An 18,454-nucleotide genomic window follows, 5' to 3' on the forward strand; every position below is an offset into this window, starting at 1 on the left:
GGTGCAGTCCAAATTCCGTACTACAGTAAGGCCAAAGTGCTTCGAGTTCGGGCATACACTAGGGAGTTTCCGTAAATCATCCGACACGACAACGTGAGCGCCTAACCCATCGACATCGTTATGAGGTCGAAAAATGAGATAGGCGTTCACGTTGGCATTCGGGGGATTTGCGAAACTCCCTATTGTATCTCTTAGCCTCTCGGTCTCGATTTCAGTACAGAGAACTGCCAGTGCGGTGTGCTTAATATCTAAAGGCGGCTAATGAATACCATTTCTAATGACGCATTTGCTAAAAATCCCAATTCTTATTATATGTATAAGACAATACTATTGTTACCACGTATGGTATTGGCCATTCGACAAGTTCAATACAAAAAACAGCATTTTGGGGAATGAGCTTCCTTGGCAACGTTGGACCAGTTTGGTGACGGGCCCGCTCGGAATCCAAGACAGTGCATCTGTGATGGCGTCCCAGCCTTACCACGAATGGTGGCGGAGTTACATTACCCTACCTTTAAATATACCAACATACCGCTGCACCATGTCTTTTGAAAGTTTCTTCGTGTTTGATACCAAAAGTAAACATATAACTCGATTCAGGTATGGAATTATGGATTTTCAAGCCCCGGAAAAGCATCGGCGAATTAGTATTAGGTATGCATTTGGAAGTGGTATTAAAACGAGGGCGACCTACATGTACGTTGCTTTTACTGAAATCTGATGGCAATCTAAAAGTAAAATTAAGAGTATGTCCCGTCAATATGTGGGTACATCTTCTGTTCCATCTGAACGCCAAGACCGGATCGCTGAATTTCACTTTACACAACGTGACACATCGGATTCGAATTGTGCCAATACCATATGCTGTTCCCTTCGCGAAAAATCTTGAATTATACATGGGAAACTGGAGAGTTCCGTCTTTCAAGACTGCTCTTTATTATTTTGCGAAACTAATGATTGCTAGCGAATTACTAACACAAGGACCAATAAAAGCCTTCGATGAATGGAATTCGGGTGAGTTTGTCCGAATGCTCCGGCAATCAATTCCTACCCAATTGGGCTGAAGATAGGACAGCTAGATGTGGGCTTGTGTGACAAGAGGGCCGTAAATATCCTAATGGCCTAAGATACTCGGATCATAACAATAAAAATGATGACGACGACGACGTTTCCGTATGAGCATACTGGTGGTAGTATAAGTGAATGAAGTTGCATTTATTTAGAGCTTGTCTTTTCAGGACGTATATTCTGGCACGGGACCGTCCATCTCCCGAAAACTGCACTAATTCAACACCAGCCATACTGCATATCAAGTCTGCGTGCCTGTGCTGTGTACTGCATTTTGACGAAGCCATGCAGATCCTTCAGCTGACTAAAACGTTCTGGCCAAACCGTCTGTCAAATGATTAATGTAAATTTTCGTGAAATAATGGCATTGCGTAAAGGAAGGAGAATGAAAATGCTCGTTTATGTCGTCAAAAGATTCAAAAATTCTATACCATTTTTATAAAATCCTACAGGGAATTCCTCAAATCGCGGCCTGGGCGTGTCAACGCGTTATGTTTTGCGCCTCGTTAGTAGTCATGAGCAACTGCACCAACTGTTGAATGACCATCAAAGGTAACATATCAAAAATACTCTGCGGCCTTGTCGTATCATTTGGTTTATAATGTCGAATGATTTAATTGTGTTTTTCGTGTTGGCAATCACACAGAAAATGATTGGTAAAAACAAGCAGCCTTTGAGGAATGCTAAGAGCCAATCAGGTGTTCTATTGACCGGGTAATCAGATGACCAGATGCAAGATTGGCTAATAGCGCGTGATGTGAGAACTGAAACGTTCATGTACTATCAAATCTATTGTACATTTTGTGTACGACGACTGTGCATAGATTTTCATTAATATTCTTTTCTGAAAATCATTCCAGCTTTTGAAGGTGAGCTGTATACCTTTTGGCAAGTATGGATTTTTCTATACTTATTTTTGGAAATATAGTACTAAATCAAGTATTCTACTACTAACACAAAAATTTGATGTCCAGATGCAAGATTGTGCAATAACGCGTAGTCCGAGGACTGAAATGTGTCTTATTCTACAAATGTGTTGTAATGTAAGCTTACATTGTGTGCCCGATGAATCTGCATTTAGATTTGCATAGATTTCTTTCGGAGAATTTCAGTCAACACACTCGTGTTTGTTAGCTAAGCTGTCATACCTTTTGCCGTCGTAATCCCGCAAGTTTAATCGACTCCTATAATAACTTTGACGAAATTTCATAGTCAATCTGGGGGACTATGATGAGTAATATATGACATTTAGAATCAATTTGCTCAATCAGAGCATACTGACAGCCCGACCAAGCACGGGAAATAGGCGATATTGCAGATATTATAATCGTAAAACATGTCAAACACATCTCTAACCTGATTTAAAATCACTACATTTCATTCATCTACATGTAGCTGAAATGATTGTCAAATATGTTAACACTCGAAACATCGCGGGACATAAGGTATGCACCACCAGCCTTCACACATTCTGAATTATCAAAGGTACTCCGCCCATAGCCTCCCCTGAAGAAATACAAGCCATTTGCCAAGTATATTGCACGCCTCTGTTGACACCAACCCACCCAAAATTATATAACTCTACCGTATAGTATACACTCATCACCAAAACATGGGGGATACGCCTCCCATTGCCAACGTACAATTTCAAAACAAGTTCGTTTTCAAAACAAGTTCGCATGGTTGCCCATGGGACACTGCATAAAGTTTCAACGCAAAATTTACTGTTGTTTTTGAATCAGAAACAAAAACTCTACTTATACTTCAGGAACGAACCCAAGCAAAGCTCTTCGATTGCCACTTCTACACTGAAAAAGCTATTGCAATTCATAGTTTGACTATTTTCTCGAGAAGCGCAGCGAGTCGTGCCTTTAGTTCCACGTTGAAAGAAGATAACTAAGTTTACTGGCCATCGAGCGACCAACTTGTCTTTTTCAATGTTTACCCGCAAAATGATCTAGTAGACTAGAAGCTCATATTCGGTGCAAATATTTGTAAAGAATTAATCAAGTTCCTCATAATTCACAAGAAACCGCAAACGTCGCCGCCGAACTCTGGCCGAAAAGTGGTCCAAGCCAATAGATTGATCGTTCGTGTATCCAATCCGGGTATCCAATTCCAAATAACAAGCCATATCCGCAGTAACCAAATGCTGGGAGGACGTGTAAACCCTGTACGATAATTACCGAAGGAGATTTGCCAACAAGTCATTTACGTTAAGGATATCAAGTCAGGCTGAGAAGCGGATAAATATTGCAGTGACGATCGTGTACCGATTGCGAACCGGGCATGTCAAGTTCTACATAGCTGGCCAGTTTGTTGGAAAGCCGGTTGACAGACTCTTAACCATTCCGAATGTTCATTGTGGAAATCAACTGAGTACAGAATCCCAAAGACAAATCGTCGATGATTTCACTTAGTGACCAATCAGCATCATTTTCAATTTGAGAAAACTTCACTCAAAGATTCCGTACAGTTAATGACTCTGTGCATTACGTATGAAAGAATGCATGAATAGAGGGTTAAGCATTATAAAATTAACATGGCTTTGAATATCAGAGACAAGACCACTAATGAATATTCATAGGTTGGAGGGTCGAGGCCTATCAATTAGACGAGTGCATGTTTTTTACTCTCAAGTACATATTTGGAGAGGTATTGAAAAAATATTTGCTGTGGCAAGTCTACAGATATAAAGAAATTATTTGATGAAAAAATTAATTTCGAATTTTGCTAATTGGGTAATAGGGGGCGTGTTTTGAGTTTTTTCTGCCAGTTGGCTGAAAACAGAGGAAATATCAAAGTCTGTCTAATTTGTCGATTATAAAAAAATTTCCGTGGTCAATCACCAATTTCCATCGCACCAGTTACTCGCAAGACTAACCCGTATATCATATCCGAATTTCAGTTTCACAACACCACGCGTTCTTTGATGCGTCGCGGTCAAACATTGACAATTTAACTGCTAAAAGGCTTAAAAAATCAATTGTGGTCTTGTCTCTATTTACACTACATTTTGGGTCAATATAGTGAAAAATTTGAATGTGCTCAAATCACTCTAATTCATTTAGAATATTGTATTGCTGATGATTTAAGGTCAAAACAAGCTAAAATAATGAGAAAAAAACTTAATTTGACCCAAATAAGAGTCAACCTAACCCCGGTCTAAGTTCGGTTTCATTTTTACAAGTCTTGTTGTGTTGCCATTCATTTTGTAATTTCTTTGAAACTACTTAGGCCTTGATTCTGAAAGTTGTGCCCTAAGCAGCAAAGATATTCCTAAATCACATCCTAAAGTTTCAGCTCCATAGCTTGCTTATTCTGGCCAGGGCAGGTCTTTGAATTTGGTGCTGTTGGCTGCAAAATCATGACTTTTTGTCGATTTTGTCCTCTTTCGTCGCTTTGGCACAGTTGTACCACTCTTTGAAATGTCTCTCATTTCTCCAAAAATGTCCAGATATGACTTTCCTTTGTTGGAGAGTTGTGGGATGTCATCTACATTAGTTTGAAAAAAATCTCAAAATGTTAACCCCTGAAATGTACCTTCATTGAGACAAGACCACTAATGAATATTCATAGGTTGGAGGGTCGAGGCCTATCAATTAGACGAGTGCATGTTTTTTACTCTCAAGTACATATTTGGAGAGGTATTGAAAAAATATTTGCTGTGGCAAGTCTACAGATATAAAGAAATTATTTGATGAAAAAATTAATTTCGAATTTTGCTAATTGGGTAATAGGGGGCGTGTTTTGAGTTTTTTCTGCCAGTTGGCTGAAAACAGTGGAAATATCAAAGTCTGTCTAATTTGTCGATTATAAAAAAATTTCCGTGGTCAATCACCAATTTCCATCGCACCAGTTACTCGCAAGACTAACCCGTATATCATATCCGAATTTCAGTTTCACTACTTGACGCGTTCTTTGATGCGTCGCGGTCAAACATTGACAATTTAACTGCTAAAAGGCTTAAAAAATCAATTGTGGTCTTGTCTCATCACCATGATAATTGGTGTGCAAGTAGACATTGCTAGTACACCTCAGATGGCGCGGTTATCTCAATTTCAGAAAAATTGCAGACTGGTCACTTTGTGAAATCATCGACGAAGTGAAGTGACTAATCGAACTGTCCATGGGCCATGTGCTCACCTGTCTTTGTCGATATTGAAGCGCTCAATGCGACTTGGATATTTGGCGGTTTGACGAGGAAGCAGACCATATTGTCAAGATGACTTTTCTTTCCATACTTTAAATCCCGTCGCAGAAAATCTGAATTCCAACTGATCCTGTCATTGAAACTTGTTATTTCTCAGTCGTATGTTTTTCATTCCCCACTTTCCTGTAATATTATAATCATAGATGGAAAATGTTCGTCTTTTTAACTCTTCCATCAGCAAATCATCATTCAAAACAACCTCGTCTGCGACACATGAAGGTTTAAACAATAGAGGCCTGCAACCTAAGTCATGAAAGTAACATATTTCACAAAACAAGGAAATATGAGTAACACTCATAAAAAATAGCGAGACGCGCGAAGCGTCACGACGGCCAAAAAGTTACAAAAGTCTGCATAGTAAAAACTGAAGAGGCTGTCATAATATTTTATATCCATATGCAACTTATAGTGGGCGCTTTACAATGCATAAGTAGAAATAATAACTTGTATTTTGTCCCTTTTTAAGAGTTTGAGATGAGCTCCGCTGTAAGCTTATATTACTAAGTACATGTAATGTCAACTTAGGAAAAAATTAAGCTGCTTCCTTTTGTTATTTATTTTGCAATCTACGAAAAGGTCTTAAAGGGCCGGTACTCAAGCATCACTGGGTTGCGTCAGAATGATTACTGTGACAAATCCTTCGCGAAATGATGAGGACTTTCTTCAATTGCTAAACCATTGGACATCCACAGTTCTATCATATCCGGTCCTCCAATTACCGTGGCAGTTTTTAACTCTGTGTCAATCGATTTGCCACAAAAAAACTAACTTCTTAATTTTTTTAACTACCTCGATTGTGTACTCAAATTTCTTCATTGAAAACGGGAATGATGTCAAGTACGAGAATGCGCCTCCGAGAACGGAATTTTTAGGAAACGTCCAACACCTTATGAATTAATTGAACTGACTTTAGTTAGTTATATGATTACGAAGTACATGATTATAGTAATTCCAGTGCATGCACCTCTGCATTATTATCAGCCCTGACTGGTGAAGCCTTGCCCCGAAGCTTCTTTCACTGAATGCTCTATCATAAAATAACCAATGATAATTACCTTGCGACGAACTCCAGTCTTTTTCAGAGGAACAGTATTCCAAGCTGACGCAGGTGCGGGGCGGAGATAAGTCCTTTCGACGTGATTATGGGAATATCACATCGGAAAGTCGTGGTCAATGTCCTCAATACGCCACAGCAAATCCGCTCTTCACAAGATATCCGGAAACTTAGAAACTTAATCACGCTGTTGGTACATCGCTATCAGCTTTTTCGACCACCAGAATCAGCTTTTTCTTTGATAGCTGCGTCTCTTTGAGCAAAAACAGTTAAGTACATTCCTGGAAAATAACATTCTCCTTTTAATGAACTTAATAATTAGTTCGCGTAAAAAGCCCATTATCAGTTAAGCATCTAAGTCATGTGAAACCAGTCCCACAAGGCTAACATGTCGAATTTTATGATTTCATCTCATCCCAATAACTCCAATCCATGTGCGACGTCTCAAAGATGAACTCAATATCTTAACGTTTTGTAATTTGATATCAAAACGATTAAAAACACTTACAGTAAATAATGTCACTGCGGAAAACGTCATTCGTCATTCATAGGTCGTCAACCGCGAAAAATAAGGTTGTTACGCACAATCGGTTTCCTTCGTTAGATTGGACCAATGTCCAATACTTTTATCTAAAGATTAGATGTCAACATAATGTTTGATAATGCTGTGCTGCTGGAACCTGGGACCTACTATACGTAAAACTAAGTAGAGGGGATGTCTGCCTAATTCAAAATTGATTGGTCAAAAAGGCTTTCCCGATTAAGGTAGAATTGGAGTACTCGGGAATGTTCGCATAATCATGCATTTTGAAATCTCGTTTTAGCAGTGAAGGCAATAAGAGAGGCAGATGGATGCACAGTCCTCAAGGATGTCGTGAAAGACCTCCTTAATGGTAACAAATTGATAGTCCCCATGAACCCATCAGAGACCATCACCAATGACACTGTATAAGCCATTATAATCGATTGCATCTGGTCCCCACCGACTTTTCTATTAGTAGTGAGTGATTGTTCCCAAATAATCAATTCCGCGGCTATAGAATACGAATTTGTCATATTTGCATTGTCGGGGAGATCACGGGCGACCATCAGGGGAACGCTGTAGATATCGTGGAAAAGGTCTTATTCGACGTACGTCTCAGCACGAATAAATACAGACCGGCCTCTATTTTTTTCTTGATATCAGACATGTGTAGTGCAGCGATAACTGACCTGTATTTACTATAAAAACCTCATTTTAACGATGAGTTTGTGAATTGGTAGACATCAATCAATTAACGTTAATGTACATGTAAATCAAAAGAAAAATTTCTAGATGCAAAACCAAGATATTAAGTCTCCTGCATACCTAAAGTATTCCTTAGTAACGTTAATCATTGCAAGTATTTTATCATCACTGAGGGGGAACATTATCTAATCTTTCTGTTATCAACAGCTCCATCAAAATCACTTTTTATCTTCAAAGAAATCGTTCTTTGTCCTTTTGGTTCCCGAATGAACGACGGTACAATTTTTGTCTAATGGACCTATTTTGTAGCTTGAGAAATACGACGCTGTAATAGAGGGCAAGAAAATCAGTGGAGCAATGCACCGTGTTGGCTTTGAGTACAAAAATAAGCAACCATTCAATGATACACCCGGAGACTGAATAAGAAGAAGTGCATTAAGGCTCTTTTGTACATTCCGAACAAGAACAACAATGACGCGTGTTTCCTCTGCATTGTATAAAACCACGGGCGCTCATATTTTGTGGTGGTGCTAAAAAAGTTTATCACACATGTTTACATGCAGCACATTCAAATTATTTAAGGCTGAAAGTACAATTAGGTCCTTATGTCTTACTCCATCGGTTATAGAATGTAAACAACCAGTTAAGAATAATGGCCAACGGCAAAATTGGCTGGTTATTTTGATTAATACAGTCTACCATAACAAGCCGAGCTATACAGCACTAGCTGTCTCAGTCCAATAAATAAAGGTTTTTCGAGCTTTTGTATAACCTTTTAGGGTTTTTTAGCCAACACAAATATGCACCGCGCTGAGTTTTTAGTGATTATTCCTTCAGGATTTTTCACAATCTCAGAAACCTCATTTTGCTGGAAAAACTTCTGGGGCGCATATTTGAGTTGGCTAAAAAAACTAAGGTTTTTGAAACGCCCCAAAAGCCTTATTTTTAAGAGGGTTGATATAAAAAACCATTTTACTGTTATAACGTGAACTACCCTTACACCAGGATCAACAAGAATCTACTCTTCGCGCAGAACCTGCTACCTGAAAACCGCTCACCACCACAATAGAAGACGAATAAAATATTGACCAGTCATACCAGTATGAACATGGTACACGTCCTTCACTGCGATATGCATCGTTCGCAGACATGGATTTCATTAAGTTATTGATTGATTAATGACAGAACAACATCTTGAAAGAGGCAGTTTTTATTAAAGTGGCTATCAAAATACCATCTCATGGAATCCCCTAGACACACAACTGGGAATGGTTCACCTATGCAGGTCCGTACACCACTGGTACACTACGGTCATGTGATTTCCAAAACAAATATCAAGCTTGATCTGCATTGCGATATGCATCTGTCTGCGGACAACGATTTCATTCAGGTGAATGATTTATGATATACAGAGCAACATCTAGAAACAAGAGCTACGCCGAGCGAGCACATTATCACTGATTATACGCCCGCCATAAGAGTAAAGGGTGGTTGGTCAGGGTGAAAAGTGTGTGAAGTAGCAGGTAAGCGGCAAATGGAAACAGATCTTCGTGACCTTGACCTTTGACCTTTTGACCTCCAAATCAATAGGCTTCTTCGGGCCTATACTAGGGCCTGTGGCGCCTTGAGCGTGGTGGACCGAGGAAAGGCGCCCTATATAAGTATTTCTATTCATTCATTCATGCCCTGCAAACCAGGTTTGGTGACTATACATGATATAGAATTTCAGTAATCGCGTGGACAATGAAAGGTAAGCGGAAACTGGAAACAGGTCTTCGTGACCTTGACCTTTGACCCTATGACCTCCAAATCAATAGGCTTCTTTGGGCCTATACTAGTGCCCTGCAAACCAGGTTTGGTGAATATACATGATGTAGAATTTCAGAAATCGCGTGGACAATGAAAAGTTAACGGACAGACGGACACCGAGCGCCATACCATAATACGCTCCGGAGCGGGCGTATAAAAAGCAGTTGTTACTAAACTGGCCATCGTGTTAGAGTCTCATCATAGGCTACCTTTAGATATATAGAAGTAATCACATCTGCAGAGAGGTAGTAGTTAATGTAGTGTGAATGCCAACATGAATAGGACGTCTTTATATCATTACTTGAATCTTCCGGCCAACATATTAGCTGCTGATTGAATGATAAAGCATAATCTAGACAGATGTTGCAGTTGTTATTAAAATGGCTAATCGTAATATGATCTCATGGTGTCGTACGACACAGATTTCTAAGAGGAGCCCGACGGCATCGTACACCATGATCCGGACCAACTACCGGTAGCGTACAACTGAAAGATATCTCACTGAACGAGTTATCACTGTTTTCCTGTGGGTAAGAGGATGGATGGTTCCACAACATGACATTACATCGTTTGCTTGGATACCCTCCAGCTAGTTCTATTCTTGCAGAGATCATAATGCTTTGCTTTAGCACACCCCGGCTATGTGTTGTTCTGACTTATCTTACTGTAACCTCTACTTGATTCCAAACGTACGGTTATCAAGCCAAATTGGCGAATGAATGATATCGATGCCGGACTGAGATACGACATATGATGTGCTAATCAAGATGGCCTCTGCGGAGAAGCGCGTGGCCGTGGACAGGGTTGTGGTTGTGGATATGCCACTAAAAGTTAAGCTTCCAGCTCAACCTAACTTGAGAATGCATGCTTTGGTGCTTTGCAAACACGGTTGGTCAAGCAGGACCTCCTGCGCTTTTGACCTTCAAATTGGTCATACATGTATAACCATGAGTTGGCAGCTGACCAATTGGCCTGACTTATCAGGTTGGTTAACTAACCAACTTTTAATAGAAACAAACTTAAATTGGACAACTGACCAATTTTGAACTGTGTTACGTTTTTTGTGTATGGTAATTACTGCTTGAAATGATGATAATTCAATTCGCCAAATGTCGAATGAAAAAGGTAATCAATTACACCCACCCTCACCTACTGCTGTCTCTCTAGTGAGCGCGACCAGATTTAGACGAGACATGATGCACGATACAAGAAGCGTATTTACCCTATCCCCAGGGACCGATTCATTTTAAAGAGGCTTAGTGGGCCATATCTAGAACAGATATCCGTGCCATAGAAATTCAGTATTGCATTCCTTCACATGGGTCCCGGGATAGGGTAAATTTTAAAGTATCTGGGTAAGGCATCCGCCGTTGATTGAAATATTCAAATCATGCAGATGTAAAAGTAAGATAGGTAAGCTATAGGCAAGGTTGCATTCCTTACAAGAGCTACGATCGACGGAAAACGAAGTATGTATTATATACATTTGTAATTGTATTTCATCGACGACGGTTTTGGCCAGATTTTCCTGATTCCCCGTAATGCTACAACTAAGTATGAAAGTCGATTTATGATTTGTGATAAATTATTACGTTAAAGGTAGCCATGTTGACAAAATGGCCACTGTGTTTTCCCTCTCTACTCTTTCCTCTTACATTGTCAGCAATTCTACTTCCATTTTTCGTAATTTCTACATTAAAGCTTTCAACCCATACCCCGTTGAACCCGTGGCCTGCGCACCAATGCAACAGAAATTAATTCCTGTTAGGTCTGTGTTCCCTATAATAAACACTCATCTTGAATGCCTCATGGGAAAACATCTCCATGGTAGATTGATAGAGTATCTTATTGACTCTGCTGGATATCATAGTTTTCAAGTCAGTTCTTTGTTGTAGCTCCGGGCTAAGGGAAATTGATACAGACCGCTTGGATGGAAGGATGAAACGATGACAACTATAGATTTAAATGAGGTTGATCCAAGATCATGTTGAAATGGCAAATAGATCTGATATTTCTTTGTTGTTAACCAACAGTATCATAGCGGAGAGAAATGCAGGTCTAGCAACTCCGATCATGTTCCCGTCCAGCACTCGTAAAAAGCCGAAAATAGATAGGTTCTGTTGCGATGTTCCGAGAGAGTACATCATGTCACGTAAAATATTACGACACCATGTCACGGCTTCACTCTATCACGGAAAGTCATAACAGAACACCACTATAAACGGTCACATGTCGGTAGCGAGACGGAAACGAGACGGGAGGCGGTGAATTACCCGCACCACAATGATAAATGTAAATTATTTATCTTTGTTTTCGTTTAACAAAATTTAAGATCTCTCTTTAGGTCCGCCATTAATACTGAGCGGTAAAGTATTCAATTCATAAACAACTCTTATAGTTACTAAATCTGTTTTATCGTTCTCTACACCCTCTTTATCGTTGTTTATGGAGTGTAGAATATATAAATTGTGTAACTTGCGTATTTTGCAGTGGTTTTTTCATAATAAACATATTTTCTTCTTGGGAAAATGCGATTGAAAAAAGTATAGGTCTGGACTACTTGTTAGCCATAATGATGTCTTTGATAATGATGCGCCAACCTCTTATAAGATCATCAGGGTGCCTTGCGGAATATGATACCACAAACGAACCTCATATTTCCGATAGTGACATTTCCAACTCTCATTGTCTATCAATCTGCCGCGTCTTCATATCTATCTCAACTTCATCAGGGTTTGTGAGCCTTTCATCTGATAGTTTACGATTTTAATGGCCAGTTATTGCCATCCACCTCCCCAGACTTTCCCCGAGGCACCGCTCTCTATCAACTCACTTTCGATCTATACTCACGCCGCATTGTCACCAATTGTCTGTTGTCATTTTAAATCACTAGACATTCCGGCACACCCGTCTATACAATCGATTTGGATTTCCTCCCCATGTGACATCCACGGATTGTAAATGCCAGAGAGTTTCTTTTCTATAATATTTGTGTTGATGTGGCGATGAAGGCATTCAGTCTGGGTACATTTCGAGACAGTTTCTATGGTGCCTGTTCAAGAATATGTAAAAGGAAACGCCACTTCAATTTAGTGATCACGTTTAAACAATATTCAAAAGAAATATTTAACAGTAAAAACTGTTTTATGCAAACGGTATATACATGTAAATTGTTCTCTGCCGCTTCTTTTCGCGCAAAACAAGTTTTCTTCTTTTTTTATACCTTCAGGAGTTGTAACAGTGTTCATATACTCTAAGTATTCAGCCAATCTAAGGTAACGAAAATCTCCCCTTAAGACAAGAAGTGGGCAGGTGGTTTCCCCAAGGTTAAATGCTTTTGCAAAAAGGTGTCTCCATAGACCTTGATGAGAACATCAAGGTTTTAGCGAGGATCACGTTTAACACGCTCAACGAGATTACCTTGGTCGTAAAAAAGTGAGAATATCATCGTCAACTATCGAGCGATTCACTCCAAATGTCTCACATGTTTTTTTCAGACAAAGGGATCGACCGCGGTGAGGCGTTGTTGTACATAGTACGTATAGCTACTGTTCTCCGTTGAGCAGCAGGGGTATGCTATCAGTTATTTGAAGCTAGACAAGTTATTCTCTTTCGGTCGCAAAAATGCTGACCACTTAATATTATACAACTCTTATCATGCGTTACATGTATGCGACTCCAATATCCGGATTAGACAATCATGCATCTTAAGAATTCAGATATTTTATAACAAAAACTCCCTTTTATCCAACAAAGATGAAAAACCAACCGACCAAAGAACTGGCGGACTAACATTTACATGAACCCGTGACGATAATCGGAATCAGACGAAGGGGAATCTGGCCACCCAGTCGTTCCTCATATATATCTCCCCTTAAGTGCCAACAGAAACCGAAGACAAAAAACCAAACAAACACATTTTCCAACTGATTGGCGAAACCCCAGCCCGATGATAGGGCAGGACGAACAAGAGTCAAAACACTCGTTCGTCAGTCTCCTGTGGAGGATCCGCCATGGTAGCACGAATTGTTGATCGGAAAAACAGTTGCGGTTTGATTATCCCTCATCAATGGAAAAGGAAAGGCTATTAAGCGTGCTGAGGGAGTGGGCGGAAGAGACCGGGGACGGCCCATAACGAATTAAGCTATGCTCGGCACGTTACATGGACGCTGAAAACGGCCTGTGTCACTCAACTTGGTTCATGATTACGAAGGGAAAACTGGATGAGAGACAAGCTGAAACAAAAACACGGTCATGCTGGATACGTGACTTCTAAAAAAAGAACGTGTTCGCTTTTCCTTTTTGCAAAAATCAACCGTCAAATTGAAAGCGAAATTTCCCTTCAAAAGATATTTGAAGTAATCTATTAACTCTATAATTACTTTCGTACATCATAATGCTTAAAGGGTTTTAATCCACACACTTCTCATGTTCCCATTATATCAAATGAGAAGACAATTCGCTAATGCTAGCCTTTGATGCATCACGATATTTTTTTAAGATGTTCTTTAAGATCAGTAGTTCTTAACAGTTGGCGGCGAACAGTTTTACACGGAGAGATTTATTACGCGACTTCACCGAGCAACTTATCGCAAAACTTGCCACCAATATCATATATTAGAACAAGAAAAATCACCCGAATTTCCCTAAATCGAGATTTGTCGAGTTTTGTTTTCTGATCTGAAAGAAGCTGCCCCAAGATGCTCATGCGAAGTCAGTTCACGTCTTAACGAATGTTATTTGCTGCTCCCAGTCGCGATTTCAATCACAGCGTTTTGGCCGCGCAGGACTTGGATCAGAAGCAGCATGACTGAGTGTGTATTTGCGAGGGGAAATTTGAACAATTCGCAGTATCGGGCACCCATGGAACATGTGAGGAAACTGAAGTCAATGATTTTTGGTTTATTACTTTTATGAGTGCTAAATCGTCGGCACTTTATTATAATTACCAGCTCAGTCATATGTTGTACTGTCATCACATCATTTATTCTCCTAAACGTGGTAGTTATATCAGTCTATAACTGGCACCCCCGCGTGTACAAGGTCATCCATCTTGGAAAATAGTATTAGGATATGAGGATAAAGGATGCCATCAATACAGAATAAATGGCCTTTTTTTCGTCGAAGCGATGCCAAGAATTGACACTTGCTGCTAACAGATAACCATTAAGCTCCAACAAACCTCCTCTAATTGTGATTTGTTTCTTTGCTCATAAAAAAACACTAACCTCGTCCTGGGGTGTATATTCCGTTCACGTCCAAGCAATTTACTATTGGCTATATTGGTATCAATATCCATTGTGTCAGTGTAACAATGCGGACATCAGGAAGGACCAGTGACTGAGATTATAAAACAGACGATGACCGTTATCACCAAAGTTTCGGGGGCGTTCAATTTTGGGGGCGGGGTTGTGAACACTGCACCATGTACGGCTGAAATACATTTTCATTGGATTTGCGTATCCCGGGCGTCACTAATCACAAAACCGTACGTCTTTTAAAAAAAATAACTTTCTGTTTTAAAATGTTAACGTTTTTGTTTGCGTGGAATGTTTGTCACGGGCGTTATACATGAATAAGAAAATGATTCAGGCAAATGCAATCTGATAAGGTCAACCGTTAACGCATAGAGTTAGATAAATTTAATAAGCCCCCCATAAGAACGGTCTTTAGAACTAAGTGCTAGTCGTTCTCAACAATTATAGCTAGTATATTCATCATCAGCAGCAGTAGCAGCATTGAAGCAACATGATCGTTTTCTCTAATTTGAATGTTGTTGTTTTCATGGATAATTTAGTAATTCAGGCAAAGTCAATCCGAAAAGGTCAATGGTCAATGCATTAGAGTTAATTGAATTATAAAAAGCCCCCTGTAAGAACTAAAATAACATGTGGGCTGGTCTTCCTAAACAGCCTGAGTAGCTACTGAAATATTCTGCTGTTAAAGAGTAAGCTTACCTGCCATCCAAAAGGGTACAATGACAATATCCAATCAAAAGAAAAACTTTCTGAAATCCCAAATGAAACAACACACGAAATCCATAAACTGTGAAAAGTGATATCCTTTCTTTCTTGATTGCATCTGAAATATAAGTACGTTTCCAATTGAAATAAAAATCCCAAAATACACCCGTTGGATTCACAAGTAAAAAAAAAGAAGTATATCGCAGTACTTACCAAGTAAATGCTATAGTATCCACAACCTCTGTGATCAAAGTAGACACTTCCAGTTACATTTTATACGGCGTGGGAACGGATGTTAGTTCCCACGAATTGCCAGCACTGCCTGGTCGAAGCATGATGAACTATAGCAGACACTTTCTTTTCAGGAGTTACCGCGTGGAGTTGACTGTAGCCGATCACCTTCGATCGCTATCTGAAATAAATGAATGCAGACTGTGACCCGAAATTAAAATTCATTACGATTATCACCCCCAAGGGCCTAAAATTATTAAAGCTGACGGGTCAGATATAATTCCCGAGTAAAGCCAAAGCCGAGTTCTCGGGAGTGTTCGTGATGTGCTTTTGGATCGTCTACTGAATATGCCCATTACCCCCAGTGCACGAATCGAAAGCGAGGCATAAATATGTATACTCGATGTGCACCGTACGGTGTCTGCAGAGAATGCCTCGCTTTCGATTCGTGCACTGGGGGTAATGGTTATATTCAGTAGAAGATCCAAATGCATATCACGAACATTCCCGAGAGCTCGGCTTCGGTCACACTCGGCAATGTATATTTGATTCGTCACCTCGCTCCGCAACTGCTCTATTGTGTTAAGACAATAATCATTCATGCATAAGCCTAACCCGCTGGTCAAAGACATCTGCCGGACATTACCTCCACAGCAGTCGTTATCATCAACGGGAACCGCAATTCGACAACATTAAGACAGGTGGTACAATGTACAAACCTGTCCTCAAATAGTCATTTTTCAGTAAAATTTTTTAATTAAAAAAGCCTTTCTACATGTAATTGTATATATGAAATTTATTTGTACGCTGTCTCGTTCTCAAAAGCATTGCAGTAGAATGTTGCACCTTCTTTTTTCGTAGTGGACATGCCCACACAAATTGAACGGCTGATCCAAAGGGGCATCAGGGTAAGCTTGATAACACCATGAAACGCGTTTCGTGGGGATCTGTAGGCCTACGTCACCTCGGGCAAATACACGTGGTGCACTATACATGCATGTCGAATGAAATCTGCAATTTTTTCTTGACGTGATTAAAAAACCAACTCTTTGGAAAATGGTCGATAGCCTGCCTACCAACAGTACAATTACATGCATGACCGTAGGGTGTATTTCAAAACGATAATGATTAGCACTGGTAGGCCTAAACTGTTGCTTTGGCGACATAAGCCCAGGGCCTATATGTCATGCATATAAAAACATACAGGGACAGCTGTACATTTAATTTTGACGGAGATATCGTCAAAAACCTGCATGAATTGAACGAGATAGCTTATACATTGCATGCTGCACAAAGGGCCGAAGTAATTCTACTTCGGAGAATGCACAATCAGAAAGACGGGACGATCATAGCATATCCTTTAACAAGATATATACATAGTACTTACTTATATGTTCCATATTATCGATTGGAAACAGCAAAGAGCAATATTTCGACGATCTACCCGTATAACTGTGACCCTCCTAATAGGCAGGTTTCGCAACCCTTACGAACGAGGAGATACATGTGTACGTAACGAAGATCTGTGTGATCATCATGTTTTGCGCTCAATCATTCACACTCCTAAATCGATTTTCATACTTTATAGCATTTTCGATTACTGGCGCCGCGCCCACAAGCGCGACATCCTTTAGTAGTTTTGATACTCCTCTGATGCCACGACTAAAGCCTGTCGTGCAAGGCCAAGATGATGACAAGGTGGCAGACGATGTGATTTGCAAGGTGGGAAAATAACTTCTACGGTGTCCAAAGTGTGCTATAGAAGAAATATGATGGGAAATGGAAAAGCGGAAGAACGCTCGCGACAAGTGTAATTGATTAACTTTGACGAGTACAAGATCATGGTTAAATGAATTTTTTTGTTTTTTTCCCATATTTTACACTAAATTTTGGCACCAAGAATCAGTCTCCGAAATGGTAACCTCTGCTACCGAGAAGGTACATTATACTGCGTGATAACACGGGTCTGGCTCGTTATCGTTCTGCTTAAAGTCACCTCTACTGCGCAAGCCATAAGAATCTTGCATGAGTGCCAGAGGAAGTGCTGCGTGAGTAATCGAACACACTAGGACTCGAGGAATAAGGGAACTCCTGAAAAACCTTCGTCGATCAATCACATTTACATATTTCGTCCGTAGCTCATCATAAGGGTCGCGAAACCTGGCCTCGTGGTTTTGCCAAAAAAGACCGCTTTTGGCGCGAAAGCTAAGGCCGATGTTTGGCGCAAACGCGACGAAATCACGGTAGAATAAGCCAAACCTACATGTCAGAAAATCAGGGTGTGTCCTTAAATGATGTTATTAAAGGCCTGCTTTCCTCTTGAAGTTGTTTATTAGGTTTAAAAAATAAAAGCTTTTGCTTATCCGTGTCACTGATTTAGCTGCGGCCGCCCGATAAAAAGTTTTTCGTAGCTTTCTAAATTTATAGTCAGGTTTTGTATTTTCCTTACAAGCAACGAGCTCCAGTTTAGTCGTAAAAGCTGCAAACAACCCCGTTCTTTATTTCTTTATGTACACGTATCTGGGGTTTTCTATTAAAGTATGATGATAATTTTTTTCTGCTCATTGCCTCCGGGTCCCATCTCTCAATCAACGGATTATCAATTTTTACAACACTTGCTGTCACTTCAACAACATGATACACTAGCATGGTGGTTACATGTTTCATTGTCAAATTGTATTTTGGGGCGCCGGGTAAAATGCAAATATATATATAGTGTCATTTATTTCAAGGTATAAATTGATGGAGTATAGAATTACTACTTCATTAACGCAGTTTTAATTGAAATCAATAATCTCGCCCAGGATGATTATACGACACTGTTTCATTAGTAAATAAAACTGGCTGGAGGTTGGTGCATTCCCTGTGAAGTATGATAAACTTTCCAG

The 18,454-nt window shown here is 39.9% G+C and overlaps 1 protein-coding gene across 1 annotated transcript in view; it reads right to left on the minus strand.

Annotated features, from left to right (window-relative positions):
• The window catches only part of LOC135489702 (alpha-2C adrenergic receptor-like), a 145,440-nt gene extending 129,834 nt beyond the window's left edge, over positions 1 to 15,606 (minus strand). Inside the window, exon 1 of the mRNA XM_064775194.1 lies at positions 15,549 to 15,606. The gene's annotated coding sequence lies outside the window, so the exon portion shown is untranslated. The remainder of the gene's footprint in view (positions 1 to 15,548) is intronic.
• Positions 15,607 to 18,454: the final 2,848 nt, after the last annotated feature.

This window comes from Lineus longissimus, chromosome 6 (assembly GCF_910592395.1).
Source record: "Lineus longissimus chromosome 6, tnLinLong1.2, whole genome shotgun sequence".
Taxonomy (NCBI): Eukaryota; Metazoa; Nemertea; class Pilidiophora; order Heteronemertea; family Lineidae; genus Lineus; species Lineus longissimus.